Source organism: Haliotis rufescens, unplaced genomic scaffold (genome assembly GCF_023055435.1).
Source record: "Haliotis rufescens isolate VD_foot unplaced genomic scaffold, xgHalRufe1.0.p SCAF_7, whole genome shotgun sequence".
In the NCBI taxonomy this organism is placed as follows: Eukaryota; Metazoa; Mollusca; class Gastropoda; order Lepetellida; family Haliotidae; genus Haliotis; species Haliotis rufescens.
The window spans coordinates 59,049,859-59,068,673 of record NW_025964361.1 but is presented as its reverse complement, the minus strand read 5'-3'; the positions used below and the strand labels follow the sequence as shown (position 1 = coordinate 59,068,673).

Here is an 18,815-nt window from a genome sequence, read left to right as displayed (position 1 = left end):
TCATCATCATAGGTGTGACGTGCGGTGAAACGGGTGTAACATTGTATTCAAGATTATTGCACTTTCATATGCATGTGTGTGTGTGGCTGCTTGTATGGACTCGGGGCGGTCGGGTAGCCTAGTGGTTAAAGCGTTCGCTCGTCAAGCCGAAGACCCGGGTTCGATTCCCGACTTGGGTACAATATGTGAAGCTCATTTCTGGTGTCCCCTGCTGTGATATTGCTGGAATATTGCTAAAAACGGCGTAAAAACAAACTCACTCACTTGTATGGACTAATGCTGATTTTATGGGGTTAGCCCACTGAGCAATGCTGAGATACCATGTCACAGTTTAACATCAATAACCCACTCAGACACAGTATACTGACTGCGAGTTGACGTGTCCTTGTTTTAGCTCCTTAATGCCAAGTGCAAGGCAGGGAAACAACAAGTACCATTTTTAAACATCTTTCAGTATGATGTGCCCGGGGATCGAACCCACAACCTTCTGCTCTCTGGGCCGACACTCTACCCTAAGACCACGGAGGCGGTCATATCTTTTTCTCATCTTCAGGTTGTAATCAGTTATTTTTAGTCAAAGTAACTTATTCATGTCATTATTAAGGCTAATTTCATATGACAATTGTCATCGTTCACTGACATGCTTGAATGTCGACAGTGACAATGTCAATTATTTCACAAAGGGCTTAAATGTTTTTCACAATTAAAAATGACCAATCCATGGTTTTGGTCATGGATAGTGATAAATAGTGAACAGTGGATCTGTATAAGAGGAAGCTGGAGTGTGGAGTTGCAGGCCTTGCATGTTGGAATCCGATCATTCAACCAACACTTGTGTGCTAACTATAGGTTTATCATCCAGATCAGTCCAGCTGTAAACCATTACCCAATTACGTACTGACATTGTCTCATTTCCACACAAGCCTCTGATTACAAAGTCTAGGCTGGGGTCCTTTCCACAATGCGATCTTAGCACTTCAACTACCAAACTCTCATTTGTACATATAGACTAATACCCCCATTTCACTACGACCACAAATATCCCAAATCACCCCGAAAAGGAAATTTTTCATGTTCGTAGATAAATCTCAATCATTTCTTGAAGTTCGTAAATGAATCCTATTTGATTCCCAAACATTCGCACAGTTCGCAGGAGTTCGTCAAATTGGCATGAAAGTTTTTGTTTGTCAAAAACTTTCGTGGAAGGGTCCCCATATTGCAATTTTGTGGCTGTGTCGTAATCCAATCATAATTAATTCTTATGTTCCGTAACAGCTTCGTAATCGATTCTTTTTCATTCTTGGCTATTCTTAGGGATTTGTGGCTCCCAAAATTTCTTGTCCTCAACCCGAAAACATCCCGAAACAGCCACGAATGTCCCGAGTCAACTACAAATCATGTAAGATTAAGTAAGAACAACACGATTCCCCAAGGACAAGGTCCAGAGTAACACGTGCTCTCTGTTGAACCTTCATGGTGGAAATGATGGGTTGGCCAGTCTTTAGGGACCCAAGCACATGCCGAAGTGTCAGGAAAAGTACCGATTTTCGCCAACTATTCGTAAATATGTGGTATTAGTCGTATCTTATTGCAATCATCCTGCATTCGTACATGCATTCGGCATATTCGTAACTTAAGTCGTAGGTGATTCTTACAATTGGTGCATGATCCGTACATGATCTGTACAGCTTAACCCATTCCTGGCAATCTTCATATTTTTCAACCCGATTAGCCACGAGTTTTCGTAACTCCGTCATACGTTTGTCGTAACTGCTTCATACCTCCTACCGATTCTCCACGAAAGTTTGCATTATTGGCCGAATCATCACAAATTTCAAAAGTGTTTCACGATATTAGTGGTTGTATTGAAAGGGGGGCATAAGAAAGTACATTACAAGGTCCACAACATGCATAATTATATCTCAGCGCGATCTTAGCGCGTGCGTGTGTGTTTGTGTGCGTGCGTGCCTGTGCGTGTGTGTGTGTGTGCGCGAGTTCGTGGGTGCGCGTGCGCCTAGACTACAGAGGCGGTCTCAAGTGGGACACGCAGCAAATGTTCTTTGCTTCCATTCTTAGGTTTTTTTGGGTACAAATGGCAATGTGTTGTAATACATCTAAGCTCATGCGCAGCATCAGTAATCTTGTCTAATGTAGCTGTGTGGCAGCATCAATGAACTTTAATTAGTGCTATCTATTGATTGAATACAACTGTGAAAGCATGAAACATTTCAAACCAGGATCAATCAAGGTGTGGACTGCATATAAGATTTGGTTGCAAGATTTGTTTTCAAGTCTGAAGAATGTCAAGACTTATCGATTTGGGCAGTGACAAGACTCCAAAGACTTGCCCATGCTAAAACAGGTCCCCAGCTCTCTATTGCTTCTCAGAAGAGGTGACCATATTGGATTGGTTGGTCAAGCTCCACGACTTGAGTGTTATAATGCAGTGACATGGAAAGTTGTTCATATTAACCGCTGGTCTGCCTGGATGAGCCACGATTACTTCCAGGCCGCCTTGATATGGCTTCAAGAGTCCTAACTTTACATTGAGACTAGAATCAGGAACATGAATAACAAACTTGTCTATTCTTGCATGGGACTCGGTAGTCTGAGACTACGAAACTGCAATTCTCTCTGCAGAGTTACTTCCCTTACTTGTACCAGGATCCACTGAACATGGTTCAGTGACCTCAATTATGAAACTTGATTTGCAAGCACAAGTACCTCTGCTCATGGGTTTCACCAAAATGGTATATGTCTATGGCCACAAGATTTTTCCTCCCCATTAAGCTAACACAACTGAAATACAGTTCAAATAGTGTCACAAACTCAAATCAATCATACAAGTTTGTAGCTGCCAATGAAGGAACAGATCACAGCCCTCGCTGTCTGCCTCAAGGATGACGATAAGATGGAAACCTGCAGACAAAGGAGTATATATATATATAAACACATAAACTCCATTATCGATTCTCTTATGAGTCTAAATTCTTCAATATGTTTTGAAAAAAAGATAACAATGTTCCCCATAGCTGGGTTTGGATTGTGGGGATGTGATTCAGAATTTGTACTGATTTCCTTCCCGACCAGACAACTCCACCTCAGCTTTGATTGCATGCTTTGGGTCGTCCTGGCATGATGCTCGCTGCTGAGTCTGGATGGAGAGTCTTTTATTTCCTGTCTTTGATGTTGAGTGGTGCTGCAGTCATGCTGCTGTCTCCCCATGTCATCTGTACTTGAAGATATCTTCATGCACTGTTCTCAGCATCATCGTCCCCATCGACTCCTGCTGCTGATTAACCATAGAAAGTATCGTAATGATTTAACATTAGATTTAAACACATTGTGTTTGTAAGCGTGAAGAGCTTAATCATTACCTCTATTTCATTGTTAAACATGTTAAAGCGCAGACTTGATTTATTTGGTTTTATGACTAACTTTTATATAAGTCAGTAAGCAAATGGCTCTGAAGTGTTTAGCAGTTGGCATGGTTGACGTCCATGTGATTTATAAATGAATGGCGAGAACCATTTTTATAAAAAGTTCTGTCGGAACGTGCTTAAAGGGCCAGTCCATGTGATTTATAAATGAATGGCGAGAACCATTTTTATTAAAAGTTCTGTTGGAACATGTGCCTAAAGGGCCAGTCCATGTGATTTATAAATGAATGGGGAGAACTATTTTTATGACAAGTTCTGTCGGAACATGTGGGGAAAGGGCCAATCCTTCCCTCGTGTTTGGAATGCCATAGGTTTTATTACCAGCTGCAGTGTTCCTGTGAATCACTGAATGTTCCCCCCTGCTCCACTGGTTGACAATGTTCCTGAAGGCATCGTAGTCCCTGCATCTGTAAAAGCAGTAGATAAGTGAAGAGCAGAAGTCCCCTCTGGGACTCGGGGCAGAACAGCTGCAGACTGATGCCAGGAACTGTGTGACATTACCTATTTGAATTTGGGCTGGCCGCTGATCACAAATGGACCTGACTCACGCTTTTGTTGTGGCAGTTCCCATGTCCACTGGTGACTTCCATAATAATAATAATAATAATAATAATAAAGGTCCATACTGGATATCATCATGCTCAAAGCACTCACAGACTTATTACCACCGTTAATGGATCACTGTGCACTCAAGTTTCATTCTCAGCTCCCTGTGGAGTATACAACCCAAGCTGCCTGTGAGGCACCAGAAGGTTAATGGACATCCTAGAAATATATACTAGTGCATCAGACATACAGTCTCAGGTACAAGACATATAGGCATATGTACTGGAAATATGGGCCTTGGTATTAAAGGGGCGGTCGGGTAGCCTAGTGGTTAAAGCGTTCATTCATCACGCTGAAGACCTGGGTTCGATTCCCGACATGGGTGCAATGTGTGAAGTCCATTTCTGGTGTCCCCCGCTGTGATATTGTGGGAATATTGCTAAAAGCGGCGTAAAACCATACTTACTCACTCACTTGGTATTAAAATATAGCTACAGGGATCCATGGTGCTGAAACAGTTAGGGGGCCATTTATTTCAGGTTAATACTGGTCGATTCCTTTAAAACTAACATAAGTCCAGACTAGTACAGGCAGTCACACGCACGCACGCATGCATGCATGTCGCTTTATAAGTGAAATAAGCATGGCTGTGACGTGAAGTACACGCTTGGCAACACCACACACACACTCCATAGATCACGCTGGGGGTGCTGCAGTAGGCTGAGTGAGAGGTATGTTGCAATCATGGGCTTTGGCTGAAGGTTTTCCTTGGCTGATGATCAGAATCAGTCACGCTTTTGTTGTGGCAGTCCTCATGTCCAGTGTTGACTTCAACAAATATTGATTGATTTGGAGCCATTTAGTCTGAGGCTGTTCCTGTTGAAGAAAGGGAGAGTTTCATGAATTGTGATAATCATCGAAATTGGTTGACATGTAGGTCAAGGTCAATAAATTGTCTTGACTGGTTTCTTGGAAATAACTGCTTGGGTGTTATTTAGAGAAAATTTAGTTTGCAGGATTGTTCATGTTGAGTAGTTTAGGTTTGATAGCTTGGCAAGTCGGTCAGCACTGACTTGGTCAAAGATCACAGTTACAGCGTCACTGAAACTGTCATGTGCTGCAGCAGCACTTTATCCTGTCTGTTATTTCAATTTATCATCCCAAACTGACTTCCACAGATCAGGCTGGGGTGAGATAAAGCAATATCGCCTAGGGGATGCTGTGAAATTGCATCACAATGCATTACTGACTATTCTGATGTATATAGTTACTATAATGTAACAATCATATGACATCACTAACCGCTTGCCACTGAAGCTGGTGAGCTGTACTTTTTAACACTCAAGACACTGGCTATGGCTGTTAACAAAATGGAAAGTTGGAAGAATAATTTTGGAAGATAACTGATATCTCGCCTTCATGTTGTTTAATATTAAATGTATCAACACTCATCGATGAGAGTTAAAAAATCCTCTGCAAGCCTCAGAGTTTTAAAACTGTTATCGACTTGTGTTGATATACCTGGTATCAAAAGACTCGCAGTCAGTTCCATGAGTACTGGTGGACGTTCATGTATGAATAAAATAATAACATAATAACATCAAGGCTCACTTTCATAACATATACATATTTTCTGGAGTAGAGTGCACACTTTTTTCCCCATTAAACACAACGATGAGTTTTGATGTTTTTTCCCCAACACAAAACTAAAGACATTTTACCATGAACATGTACTAACACCGGAAATACCATGTCAACAAATCCATACTGAATTACACAATTTAATCCTAATACTTTCTAATTTTAATACTTTCTAGTAATAAAAAGTGTTCATTGTATATATGGACTTATGTTTGCAGTCTATTTTATTAATTTTATTCAAAATTTCATTTAATATTGTTGACATTCATTTCGTGGAAATCGTGTGTGAAGTGACTCGCCTTTATGTACAGCAGCCACAGTCAGATTACCGATATTGATGCCTTGAAATAAACTTTAGTTGACAGAGAAGGGATACATATATCATGACGTCCACACTTTCACGCATTGAAATGAGTATCAAAATATCAGGCAATGGCAATCAGCTTTTCCAAAGTGCTACTCAGTCTCAGGTTGTAATGTTTGGCAAGTACTTTCTCAAAAATATTCGGTTAGCAAATTTTTAAATGTCCGGTTTGCACTTTTTCAACTGGACAAGTCCGGCATACAGACCGGTTTGCGGATACCTGACTAGAACCCTGAACTTGGAAAACCTGATCAACAACACTGTAGGTTGACCTGTTGGATGACATGGTGTTCATGTAAGATGGGAATGGATCAATTCCCGCCATGTTTACAAAGCTGTCATACAAGGGAGTTTCTTTGAAATGGAAATGTGATTGTAGTTTGTATGCGACCTCCACGCCATCAGGGCAAGTGATGTAAGCCAGCAGGTCGACAGGTCACATTCATACATGCTGCTAGGGTAAGTTCTGAATAAATAAATGCCCTGAATCCAATTACTTGGGATTCAAAATTTGGAATGCTCAGTATCATGCTAACAGCGCAGCTTGTCACTTTGAGGTGTCAGGGAAAGTGACTCCAGATGAATACAAAAGAGGAGATTTTGTTTTTCGTATGTTTGACAGATGTTGATGACACTGTGTAGGGTGGCCATAGAAAAATATGCTTGCGACACAATATTATACTCCAGTAGTTACCCCATAAACATAAACATGTGTTTTGACATTTGTAAAACTTGGTACATTTAAGTCTTTATGGGAGTCTGGACTTGGACAAATAGTCCTTAGTTATATTCAAGTCACTGAAGCGCCATTTTGGTTCTCTTCACATTCCATATTTTATGTCGATGGGTGTAACAGGTGATGATTGCCGACATTACATGGAGTGGACTATAGTGGTGTGACCTTAAGAGGACATATTTTAAATATTTACACAGACTTATCTAGGCCTATTCAGAGGCTATGAATTGACCCCAAATCTGCTGCAAATGTCAGCAAATATTCCCAAATTGGAATTAAAACTTTCCCATTTCATTTCATATGGTAGTTCCTATAATAAATGTTATTACTTTGTACAGGCAACTCGTATTTCACGGACCAATCTGAGAAAAAACAACTCAAAATGGCCTGCCAAGGGTACTTGGTTTGACATCCTGGATGAATCCCTGTGTTTACATTCACGAAATATTGATTGACGGTATCATTTGCTGACCTTCATGCAATAGATGGTATTGACATGGCATTGATGTGTCTTGCCTTCGGCCTGGGTTTCATTCCTCACATCGGTACATGAAGACCGTTCTTGGTTTACCTGTCCTGATATTGATGAAATATTAATTGCTGTAAGCAATGTCAAACTTCTCATTCACATTCCCTTGCAAATCCCATTTTGATTGTTACTTCAAGACCAGCTTATCTTTCGCCTGCAGCATTCGGGGAGGAAAAGCAGTGGCACGAACCTAGGGGGCAATTTAATATTTGAATCAGGTCTTGAAATAGAATTTGTTGCTTGTTAATGTCGTGTGTTCGGCGAAGTCAATATGTTTAAATGTGACAAGTGGGTTGAGTGTATGGGACTGTTGAGATCGATATCGAAAGGAAAAGATCCTTAGTGTCTGGCAGATGAATTGAAATTCCAGTTGGAGCCTTTCAGCAAGTTTAAGTAAATATTTAATATATATTAACAGAATTATTTTCTATTTACCCCCTGTAATATATATGAACAGAGCTATTTTCTGAGTTTACCCTTCAGATATTACTCATCATTTGGGGATGCATAGTCCTGCGCCATGACTGGAATTTATATGTATATAAATAGATAATATTTTACTAAAAAAAAATTATTATTATTTTAAAAAATGTTTTTTTATTGACTAAGTTTTAGTCTAGGGGATGGACTGTGTTGTATTTTTGAATGAGCCATGGGGAATTTTCAGTAACCATAGAAACAAAAAAGGATTAGTACATAAATTTGCAAGCTTATATTCCTCACTCCTATATTTCTGAAACAACTCGTGTTCAACTCGCCTTTTTTATCGGTGACGTTGAGCGGTCACTTTAGCTTTCTAGTTCACAAAACCAAAAGACTTGTGCTTGTTTAAAAACCTTGCCTTTTGCTTGGTAGATTTATGGCAGTCAGTGCTGTTGTTTTGTTGATTACAAGCGATGGCCTTCATGTCACCATAACCAACTTTAGTGAGACACACTAGGAGATTTTAGGTTCATTCATCAGCATATCACAGTAAATATTGCTTGATCCATTTATTAACAGGTATTGAAGTTGGACAAGATCAACTTTGCTAAAGTATTCCTTTTCTTTATAATCAGACCTGGACGAGTGTGCAATCCAGGTCTTGAAAAATCCACTCGTCCGCTCGTATTGACGAGTTGAAGTATGTGCAGGGCGAGAACGAATTAAAGATACGCTCGTGCTACCGGGCGAGTACATATATTTCAATCATATCAATTCATCTCTAATTGTTTTCAATAAAATATGCAAGATAATTTCGAACCTAAAATATGTTTTCTTCTCTCGTATGATCTAAGTACAGTGTACAGTGATCCCTCGGCCTTGCTACAATGCTACCTTTTGGGTCCAAATAATTGATGAGTGTTACAGATTAAATTGTATTCCCTACTCACCAAGGCATTGTTTTATATGCCGAAATTAAGATTACCGTATTTTGTTGTAAACTAAGCCGAAAATAGCAATCATCTGTGCACACGTTTTCTCTCAATCTACCGGTGATTTAGTTAAAAAGTATCCAATGATGTAACTTAAATTGGTTCAATGGTTGGAAGTAATTGTATCTGAAAAAATAATTTTATCAGGAATAACATATTCCAATATCGTGTTATTTTAGTTGCAGCTTTTACTGTTTATGTTTTAAATTATGAGATTGAGAACCATAAGCGTAGCACTTTGGTACAGCTGATTGCTATTGGTGGATATTTTTACATGGAACAATTTGACCAGTCACTGTAGGGACTTCCTGCACTATGTGTATTTTGATTGCGAAAACGTTATGTTGACACATAGTCAAATTGCCACAAATATGACTTTTAACAAATTTCAAAGCCACAATATCAGTAATCTGACCATGGTTGCTGTATATACCGGTGAGTTGTACGATGTACCAATCACTTCACACACGATTTTGCCAAAATTAATGTTGACAATATTGAATGAAATTTAAATTAAAATTCATAAAATATATCACAAAGATAGGTCCAGATATACAATTGACACGATTTTATAACCAGATAGTATAATAATGCGATTAAATTGCGTACTTCAGTTCGGTTTGTGGACAGGTATTTCTGGCATTACGTGCTCGCAATGATCAGATGATAATGTTTTTGGAGAAGTGGAAAGACATCGTGTAAGTGTAAACTTTGAGTTTAATATAAATGTAAGTAAATTTTGGGAGCCCTGCGTTACTGTGCGCTATAACCGATTTAGCGCCATATTTAAGGGCTCAAAAGTGAGGGTACACTGTAATAAAAACTAAATACATGTCGCCCATATCATAAAACGACGACATACATGGCGACCGTATGTTACAGAAATAAACAGGAAGTACATTTGTGCAGCAGGTATCAAAACAGGTCAAAAAGGTTTTTCTGAAAAACAGATCTATGACTATAAAAACAGAAAACAACAAGACGCATTTTTGAGCGAGTTTGAATGGGCGGAGATGAACGCAGATGGCAGGGACTCTGAATTATTTTGTACTGTCTGCTGAAAATAATAACTGATAACATAAAACTTTATGAACATGATGAAATTTAACAGGGCAAGTGAAAATATTGCAGGACAAGTTGGGTTTAAGAAATTTTTGACCCTGCAATCCTGCAAGTTCAATGTCACTGTGAGGACCTTACCAAAAGAGAAGCACTATTGATGCACTTTAGTTTTCTTTTGTAATATTTCATATATTACAGCCATGTGCATGTTACAAGTGATGTCATTAAAAACCATGTGTTCATGTCGTTGAAATCAATAACAAGCTGTTGTGACCTACTTTCTGAGTGCATCAGGTGTAGTGAACAGTGCTTGTCTATGATGACCACTCTTGCCCTGTCTTGTCAGGGAGGTGAATAAAGGTGAGAAAAGAGATGCATTTGAACTACAAACTGCTAGTCATGTTGATGCAGTGTTTGAAAGTGAGCTTTTAAAGTCAAGAAGTCCTTGTCAAACCCCTCATGTAGAGAGGGGAAGATATAGGGGCACTCTTGATTACCATACACTGTTCTTACCATTACTGACAGCGATCAAATCACAAATCAAGACAATTTTATTCAAGAAATCTTAACCTCGGTGTCATATTTAAATAATAAACATGATAGCTAGATAAATGGTGTCGCAGTGCATGCACACTGGTCGATGTGTGTAACCTCAGCCATCCCAGGTCACCAGCACTGCAGTGGAATCCAATTTCTGTCTCTGGTTGATTCTTTGTAGACTAAAATCTAGTCTCTGAAATGAACATATCGTACTTAAAAAAACAGTTGTTCAGTTATCTTAATAAAAATATAATAAAAAGGAGCCCAGTGACTCTCTTCATTTTCAGGTACTGCAGTGATCTAGACTTGCCAAACATTATAGACTTGCATGGGCTGTATTTGATATATATTTGTATCAGGGTCTGTAAGACAGACTAGATTCTTTGGTACATAACTATTTTTATTGCACGAGCTTTGAACTATTACATCAATGAGCGCACAGAGCATACTGTGGGTGATATATATTATTATTATCATTATCAATATTATTACTAAGAACCGCCTCTCTCATCTTCTGTAGACCCTTGAAGATCCAGGGTAGAATAGGTCTTCAACAACCCATGCTTGCCGTAAAAGGTGACTATGCTTGTTGTAAGAGGCAACTTATGGGATCGGGTGGTTAGGCTTGCTGACTTGGTTGATGCATGTCATTGTATCCCAATTGCGAGGATTGATGCTCATGAGGTCAACCAAGGGATTGTCTGGGTCAGACTCGTTTTATTTACAGACCACTGTCATATAGCTGGAATATTGCTGAGTCCATAATTAAACAACATACAAACAAACAAACAATTCGGGATTTCCTCCCACATTAACCTGGTGCTCAATTATTACTGAAATGCTCACAGCTCAAAGCATGTAAAACACAACTCACTCACTCACTCTCATGATGAGGAAATGTTTTCCTCCTAATTAGCATGGTGTTGTCCTTATGTCAAGTACCGTATTTTCTTGAGTATAGTGCGCACCCATGTATAATGCGCACCCCCTTCTAGCGGGTTCAATATTTTGGAAAAAAAGAAATTTGAATATTATGCGCAGAAAATTTTTACACCGTACCCTTTCAGCGAAGTCCGGCAAACGAACGGGTGCTGAGAAACTTCGTCAGTACAAATTCGAAATTTGAGATAAAAAATCACCAGACATGTTTATTTACCGTTTAAATAGTATTTATTGTTCTGCTAGGCATTGTTTTAAATTTAGGGATTAAGATTACCTTGCGTATTTTCTCGTAAACTAAGCTGGAAACAGCAATCAGCTGTACACACGTTTTCTTGGAATCGACCGGTGATTCGGTCAAGACACACCCAATGATGTAACTTTATAAGATTTTTTAATGCAAGGATCGGCAACAATTGTATCTGAAACTATTTTATTTATCAGGAATATTATATTCCATTATTTTCTCAATTATATGCAACCTTTACTAAACATATTTAAAATAATAATAACCCTAAGCGAAGCAGCTGATCGCCATTCCCGGGTATTATGTTTTACATGGAACATGTCTGACCAGTCACCGTCAAGGCTCACGCGCACGTGATCACGTGAATTTCATGTTGACATAGAATCGTCAAACAAAAACAAATATGACTTTTAACGAGTCAAAGTATGTCACTTATGATATATGTATCCATTCTCTGTCAACTAAAGTTTGTTTCAAGGCGTCAATAGCGGTATTCTGACCGTGGTTGCTGTTAATAACGGTGAGTTGTGCGATCTTCCGATCGTTTCACACACGATTTCGCCGAAATTAATAAAAACAATATTATAAGGAATTTTGAATAAAATCAATGAAATAAGTTACAAACATCAGTCCAGATATACAAAGAACACTTTTTATAGCCAGACAGTGTAATTACATAATTAATTTGCGTATTTCAGTATGGATTTGTTGACATGGTATTCCCGGTGTTTCGTGCTCACGGTAATGTCTTTCCATGGGGGAAAAAACATCCAAACTCATAATTCGTGTATAATGCGCACCCCCTTCTACACAGCTGTGTTTTTTCGAAAAAAAGTGCGCACTATACTCAAGAAAATACGGTAATAATTTGAAGATTTCTGATAGGAAAATAAAGTTTGAGGAAACATATGCCGCCATTAGGCTTTATCAATGCAGGAAATGGAGTTGCTTAATTGCAAAATGAATGCACACATCCATCCAGGATTGACCGAGTGCAGGTCGACCTGGGAGTCTGAGTCATGGTTCAGTCATGAGACGCAAGTATGTTCCACAGGTGAGCTGTCTCCACGCCATGGTGACCCATCTCAACCCAAGTGTATTGTCTCCACATCACTGATATATGCCAAGCCACAACAGGAAGTGACCCATCCATCACAAGTCCCTGCCTCTTTATAACACCAGGTACCTCATTGTACCACTCTCATTAATTCCCAAGCTCCTTGCCTGACCTGTCAAATTCAAAATTAATTGCTGTTTTGTTTTAAGAATTTTCATGTCACTCTTAGCCACTGTGTTAAATTGGTTGGAGCAATTGTTGTAAGGAGAGTACAAGAGGCAGTGAGAGTGTTTCTCCGCCAGCTCAATAGTAAAGCATGGAGTAAGTATGTATCTCTGTCTGACCCCTGATGTGAAACTGCCACAGGGTATTAGAACAATGTCACCTCAGATACGCAATGCCTGTTGTGTGAGACACTAGACTTGTTACACCATGTACAGCGGCCTTCAGGAAAGGCGTTTTACCTGCTGCTGAATACACTTGTGTCATGATAGGAAGGACAAGTCTCACTGGTAAGGATCACATTCTACAGATTTTTGTTTCAGATTTATTCAGGCCTTCACTGGTCATTGCATTTATAACTCCACGCATGATTAGGAACCCTGTGTCAGATTATGCTGGTTATAATTACAGGAGGCTGATAGACTTACTTTCATGGCTTACATGGAGGAGCTTATGGTAGAAAATAGTTTACTTGTCTATAAATAATGTATGTTGGCCTGATACCTTTGTAGGGCATGGATGGTCCATGCGTCATATAAGGTGGTCTGATTCCTTGGTGGGGCTCTGGTGGTCCAGTTGTCTAAGGTGGTCTGATTTTGTAGTTTGGGCACAGGTTGTCCAGTCGTCTAAGGTGGACTGATTCCTTGGTGGGTCTCTGGTGGTCCAGTCGCCTACGGTGGTCTGATTCCTTGGTGGGGCTCTGGTGCTCCAGTCGTCTAGGGTGGTCTGATTCCTTGGTGGGGCTCTGGTGGTCCAGTCGTCTAAGGTGGTCTGATTCCTTGGTGGGGCTCTGGTGCTCCAGTCGTCTAAGGTGGTCTGATTCCTTGGTGGGGCTCTGGTGGTCCAGTCGTCTAAGGTGGTCTGATTCCTTGGTGGGGCTCTGGTGCTCCAGTCGTCTAAGGTGGTCTGATTCCCATTAGGGGCACAGCCCCCCTCCCCAATGGGTCTCTCAATCAATCCCGTCTTCATTGATGACTGTATCTGCTGAATTTTGCTGAATCGGCTCGAAACCTGTGCTCTTTGGTTCCAGCAGATTTCGTATGCACCTATGACCTTGACTGTTTTGGTTTTCCTCCCATAACAAGTTGACATGCAGTGATAAACTCAAGAGTTGCATCCTTTAGATGCAACAGGATCTGCTGAACATGGTTTGATGATAGGTTCACCTTGATCATAATCCTTAGTTTTTCGGAACCAGTACCTCTGCTTGTGTGTTCATCATACTGATTCCTCCCATGTCGAGCTGACACACTTCAATACGACCCGTGAAGATCCGGGGTAGAAAGGTCTTCAACAACCCATGCCTGCCATGGAAAGCGACTATGCTCGTTGCAAGAGGCTACTAACAGGATCGGGGTGGTCAGGCTTGCTGACATGGTTGATGCATGTCATTTTATCCCAATTGCGTGAATTGATGCTCATGATGTCAATCACTGGATTGTCTGGTCCAGACTTAATCGTTTGCATACTGCCGTCTATATATAGCTTGAATATTGATGAGTGTGGCAACAAACAAACAACACTGCAATAGTGTTTTAATAAGCAAGAAGCCTGGCAACACCCTCACTCTCCCCTTTCATCTGTGGAACTTATTGGGTTCATTACGGTAAGTACACTAATGTTGTCTAACCTGTCCTTGTATAACAGGCACTGTTAGAAAGATCACATCTTGATTACTGGATCAGAGATATTTTTACTGGTTGTATCTATTTCAAACCATCTCTTGTCTTAATGTTGGAGGAAATCCATACATTTCTGTAAACTAGCCCATCAAGTCAGAGTAATAAAACACTCACAGCTATTTATTCTCAGCAAGACCCTTTAGGAACCAGCATTAGGCAGAAGCTTCTCTACATTAGTGATTGTTATGATTTATGAATATTTAGGGGCGGTTGGGTAGTCTAGTGATTAAATTCCCGACATGGGTACAACGTGTGAAGCCCATTTCTGGTGTCCCCCACCGTGATATTGCTAGAATATTGCTGAAAGCGGCGTAAAACCATACTCACTCACACACTATGAATATTTAGCCATGAAGCATAATAATATTTTCAACATGTTCAACAGTGCATGTCATAACAAAGATGAGTTATTGCCAGAAAACTGGTGTTGTGTGGTATGATTGTAAATGTCAGTCAATTATAAGCTTTGAAATTTATGAAAACACACAGTCAAACACCGTCGTGTCAAATTTTGATGAGTCAAACGTTGGATGGTTGACTCGAAGTAAAAGCTTGGTCTCTGCATATTCCTCATTTATTTCTTTGGTTATATACTCCCCAAGGAGCAGAGAATGATTGTTGGGTGCACACTGATCCATTGACCGGAGTAATAAGTGGATCGATGCTCATGATATCAATCACTGGATTGTCTGGTCCAGACTCGATTATTTACAGACTGCTATCATATAGCTGGAATATTGCTGAGTGCAGTGTTAAACAGCAAACAAACAAACAATTTAGCATGGTTAAATCTATGGGTAACCTAGCTCTACCTTGAAAACACAGTTTAACAATAATAAAGTCAAATTGCAATCTCATGAATATCAGATGTTTACTGTTATGTTCCTCATTACAACTCAGAAGGTCACGTCACGTCACGTCACGTCACGTCACATCACGTCACACAGACACTGAGCAAGCTATATCTACCCAATCAAAATGATGGATGAGAATGTTCATTTCTTGACCTCTTCGATTTACAAATTTCATTCTTACATAAAGAAAACTGCCGCAGAACACATATGTATGCCCTTGATAAGTACACCCATTTGGGTTTAGATGCCATGGCTCTCAGAAAGTACATTATGTATATAATATAAGATAATATTATGGAGTGGCTTTATGTTTTTGCATTCAGAACTCCCGTTATATTCATTTCTTGAGATACATTAATCAGGTATGCTTGTCCTCAGATGTTCACTGTGACAGGTATCTGGTACTAAACGTTGTAATAGGAGTAAAAGTTCTGATTAAATAAAGTTGGATCAGATTGCACATGGAAACAGATCCTACTGATAGATTTTATAGCCTTTATATCCTGTTATTTACAACACAAAAAAATCAGTGAATTGTCATTGATTGGTTTGTACTGAAAAGAGCAAGGGTATGAGTGGACAGATTGGTAATATACATGATATATTGCACTGAAAGCATTTACTTCACAAAGCCTGTACACTAACATTAATGAAATCCCCAGCGATAACACTTCATATTAACAGTCAGTTGTAATATTCACCTCAGTGTTTCCATGGTTGTGATAACATTGTAATAAATCTCAACTATTTATAAAAAGAAATTGTGAATTTCCCATGGTAAAATTGTGTAGAGGAAGTATTGAGCAAGACGTAGTCATGGCTGGATTCACATGGCATTGTTCCTATTCCGATAACAACAGAGCCCTTTGAGGCATTTTACACATTCAGTTGGCGTCAGCTGGAACTGCAGGTGTATCAGCAGTTGGAGTCAGGTGTGCTGTGTGGGACACGGTAAGAAGCTGGGGGTAAGTGATCAGGGTTAGATGTGGGGGTGGGGCTGTGGGCAAGTGATCAGGGTTAGATGTGGGGGTGGGGCTGTGGGCAAGTGATCAGGGTTAGATGTGGGGGTGGGGCTATGGGTAAGTGATCACTCACTCACTCACTCACTCACTCACTCACTCACTCACTCACTCACTCACTCACTCACTCACTCACTCACTCACACACACACACACACACACACACACACACACACACACACACACACACACACACACACACACACACACACACACACCAATATGTGCCCTCTGACCAACCTTTAGACCAAGCACCCAGCACAGTCTAACATGGCATGACAATGATCTCTGACAACAAATTTAACTTGTGGTTTTAAGAAGTGCCCCCTCTGTCGATTTCATTATCTCCCAGTGCCCTTATTGAGGTGAACTTGGTACATTATAATAAATTCAATACCCTCTACTCATGTCTATTGTACAAACTGTAAATGAACTAGTGTCATAACATCCTTGTAGCCAGGCAGGATTATAAACACACCATGCTATATTTCACTGGTCCACACAAACCCCATTAGCCTTGTACTGACAGGTGTATGTTAGTATGGCTACGGTCCTGGAGGACTTCAACACTGATCGGCAACTGCCACAACAATAGTTCTGTGCTGACACTCCCAGTGGAGACCCACACAATCTTTCTTATAGTGACAGGCATTGCTGTTGTTTTTTAAGAGACAGACATTTGTTCAAGGTGAGTGTCTATAGAATGGCCCATTCTGGCACCTTGTTTTTGATACTTATGGGTTTTTTAACCCTTGATAACCAGAACATGGGTTGTGTTGTAAGTTATTCTCCATTGGAGATTCTGGGTTAGAATGAGTCCCCAGCAACCTATGCTTGTCATACCCATGGAGATTCTGGATTAGAATGTGTCCCCAGAAATGTATGCTTGTCATCTCTGTTGGGATTTTTGGTTTGAGAGAGTCCCCAGCAACTGATGCTTGTCATCCCCATTGAGATTCCAGGTTCGACATGCCCCAAGCAACCTGTGGTGGTCATAAATGGAGTGGGTGGTCGCTGCCTTGATTAAGAGCACATCATCGTCCTCTGTCAGTTGGGGACGTTGTTCATTATGTCCAACACTTGTGAAACTGAGATGCCATTATTGACATGCCCCAGCATATAACATCACTTTTGTCACAATAACCATCTAAAATAAGTATCAGAGGTCACTGTCTAGTCATCATGAGAAGAAGTGTGACATAAAATAACGTTCACTTACACACATCAGACGAACCCCCCTGGTGACTCCAGGTTGATGTGGATCGTTGCTCATAATATTGATCATCCCTTTAAGATCCAGGGTAGAATAGGTCTTCAGCAAACCATGCTTGCTGTAAATGGCAGCAATGCTTTTCTTAAGAGGTGACTAACAGGATTGGGTGGTCAGGCTTGCTGACTTGGTTGATGCATGTCATCGTATCCCAATTGCGCGGATTGATGCCTGTGATGTCAATCGCTGGATTTTCCGGTCCAGATTCGATTATTTACAGACCGCCATTATATAGCTGGAATATTGCTGAGTGTGGTGTTAAGCAACAAACAAACAAACATAATATCGATCACCTGATGATTACCTGGTCCAGACATGGTTATTTGCATGCTGCCGTCACATAGATGGACGGCTGCTGAGTGTGGCGACTTGAACAACAAATAAAGTGATGGAGGAAAAACAAACAAAGATGTCTGAATTTGCCACAGGATGAATGAAGCAGATGAGGCAGATGTTCATTTCTTATTGTGTGCCACTTGAAGCTGGTGTTTATTCAAGGATTTACGGCATAAAGGTAGTGACCACAAACCTGAGGAATGGCTGGTCCGTCTGCAAGTGGAATGGGATAATCAACCAGAAATACTTTGTCGAAGTCCTTGCTGAAATTTGTGTGATTGTGTTGGCCTGACCACCTGGGCCCCGTTCCACAAAGCGATCGTAGCGCTAAGGTGATCGTAACTCCCATACTTTAACATTAGCTTACGACAGTTGTAGTGCTACGTTCGTTTGTGGAACGGGGCCCAGATCCCATCAGTGGCCTCTTACGACAAGCATAGTCACCTTTTACTGCAATGGTTTGTTTTGTCTGTTGTTTAACGCTGCACTCAGCAATATTCCAACTATATGATGGCGGTCCGTAAATAATCGAGTCAGGACCAGACAATCCAGTGATTGACATCATGAGCATTGATCCACGCATTTGAGATCGATGACATGCATCAACCAAGACAGTGAACCTGACCACCTGATCCCATCAGTCGCCTCTTACGACAAGCATAGTCGCCTTTTACTTCAAGCAAGGGTTGCTGAAGACCTATTTTATCCCGGATCTTCACAGGTCCACTCTTTCATACACTAGAATGCATTCTTTATGGAATACAAACACCCACATTACCCACCCAAACAAACACCCACCCTACCCAACAAAATACTCATCCACCCTACCCACCCAGCCTACTCATCCACTGACCCACCCACTCACCCTGCCCATCCTCCCAAATACCCACCCACGTTCATTCAACTTCTTTTTTAG

General features: G+C 40.4%; 1 protein-coding gene and 1 long non-coding RNA gene across 6 annotated transcripts in view; one reads left to right on the top strand and one right to left on the bottom strand.

Annotated features, from left to right (window-relative positions):
* Positions 1-18,815, top strand: part of LOC124147537 (beta-1,4-mannosyltransferase egh-like) — a 135,646-nt gene that overhangs the window by 6,199 nt on the left and 110,632 nt on the right. The window contains exon 1 of one of the 5 annotated variants that reach the window (XM_046518162.2): positions 6,432-6,450. The exons of 1 other annotated variant lie outside the window; for it this stretch is intronic. The gene's annotated coding sequence lies outside the window, so the exon portion shown is untranslated. Of the gene's footprint in view, positions 1-6,431; positions 6,451-12,707; positions 13,029-16,156; positions 16,240-16,856; positions 16,982-18,815 lie in introns of those variants that run through there. 3 more of the 5 variants (XM_046518159.2, XM_046518158.2, XM_046518161.2) reach the window with 3 other exon arrangements.
* Positions 2,131-3,892, bottom strand: LOC125376045. Its single transcript, XR_007218931.1, has 3 exons — positions 3,762-3,892; positions 3,088-3,292; positions 2,131-2,919 (listed from the first exon to the last, which is right to left on the bottom strand). It is a non-coding gene; the product is annotated as an uncharacterized LOC125376045 (long non-coding RNA).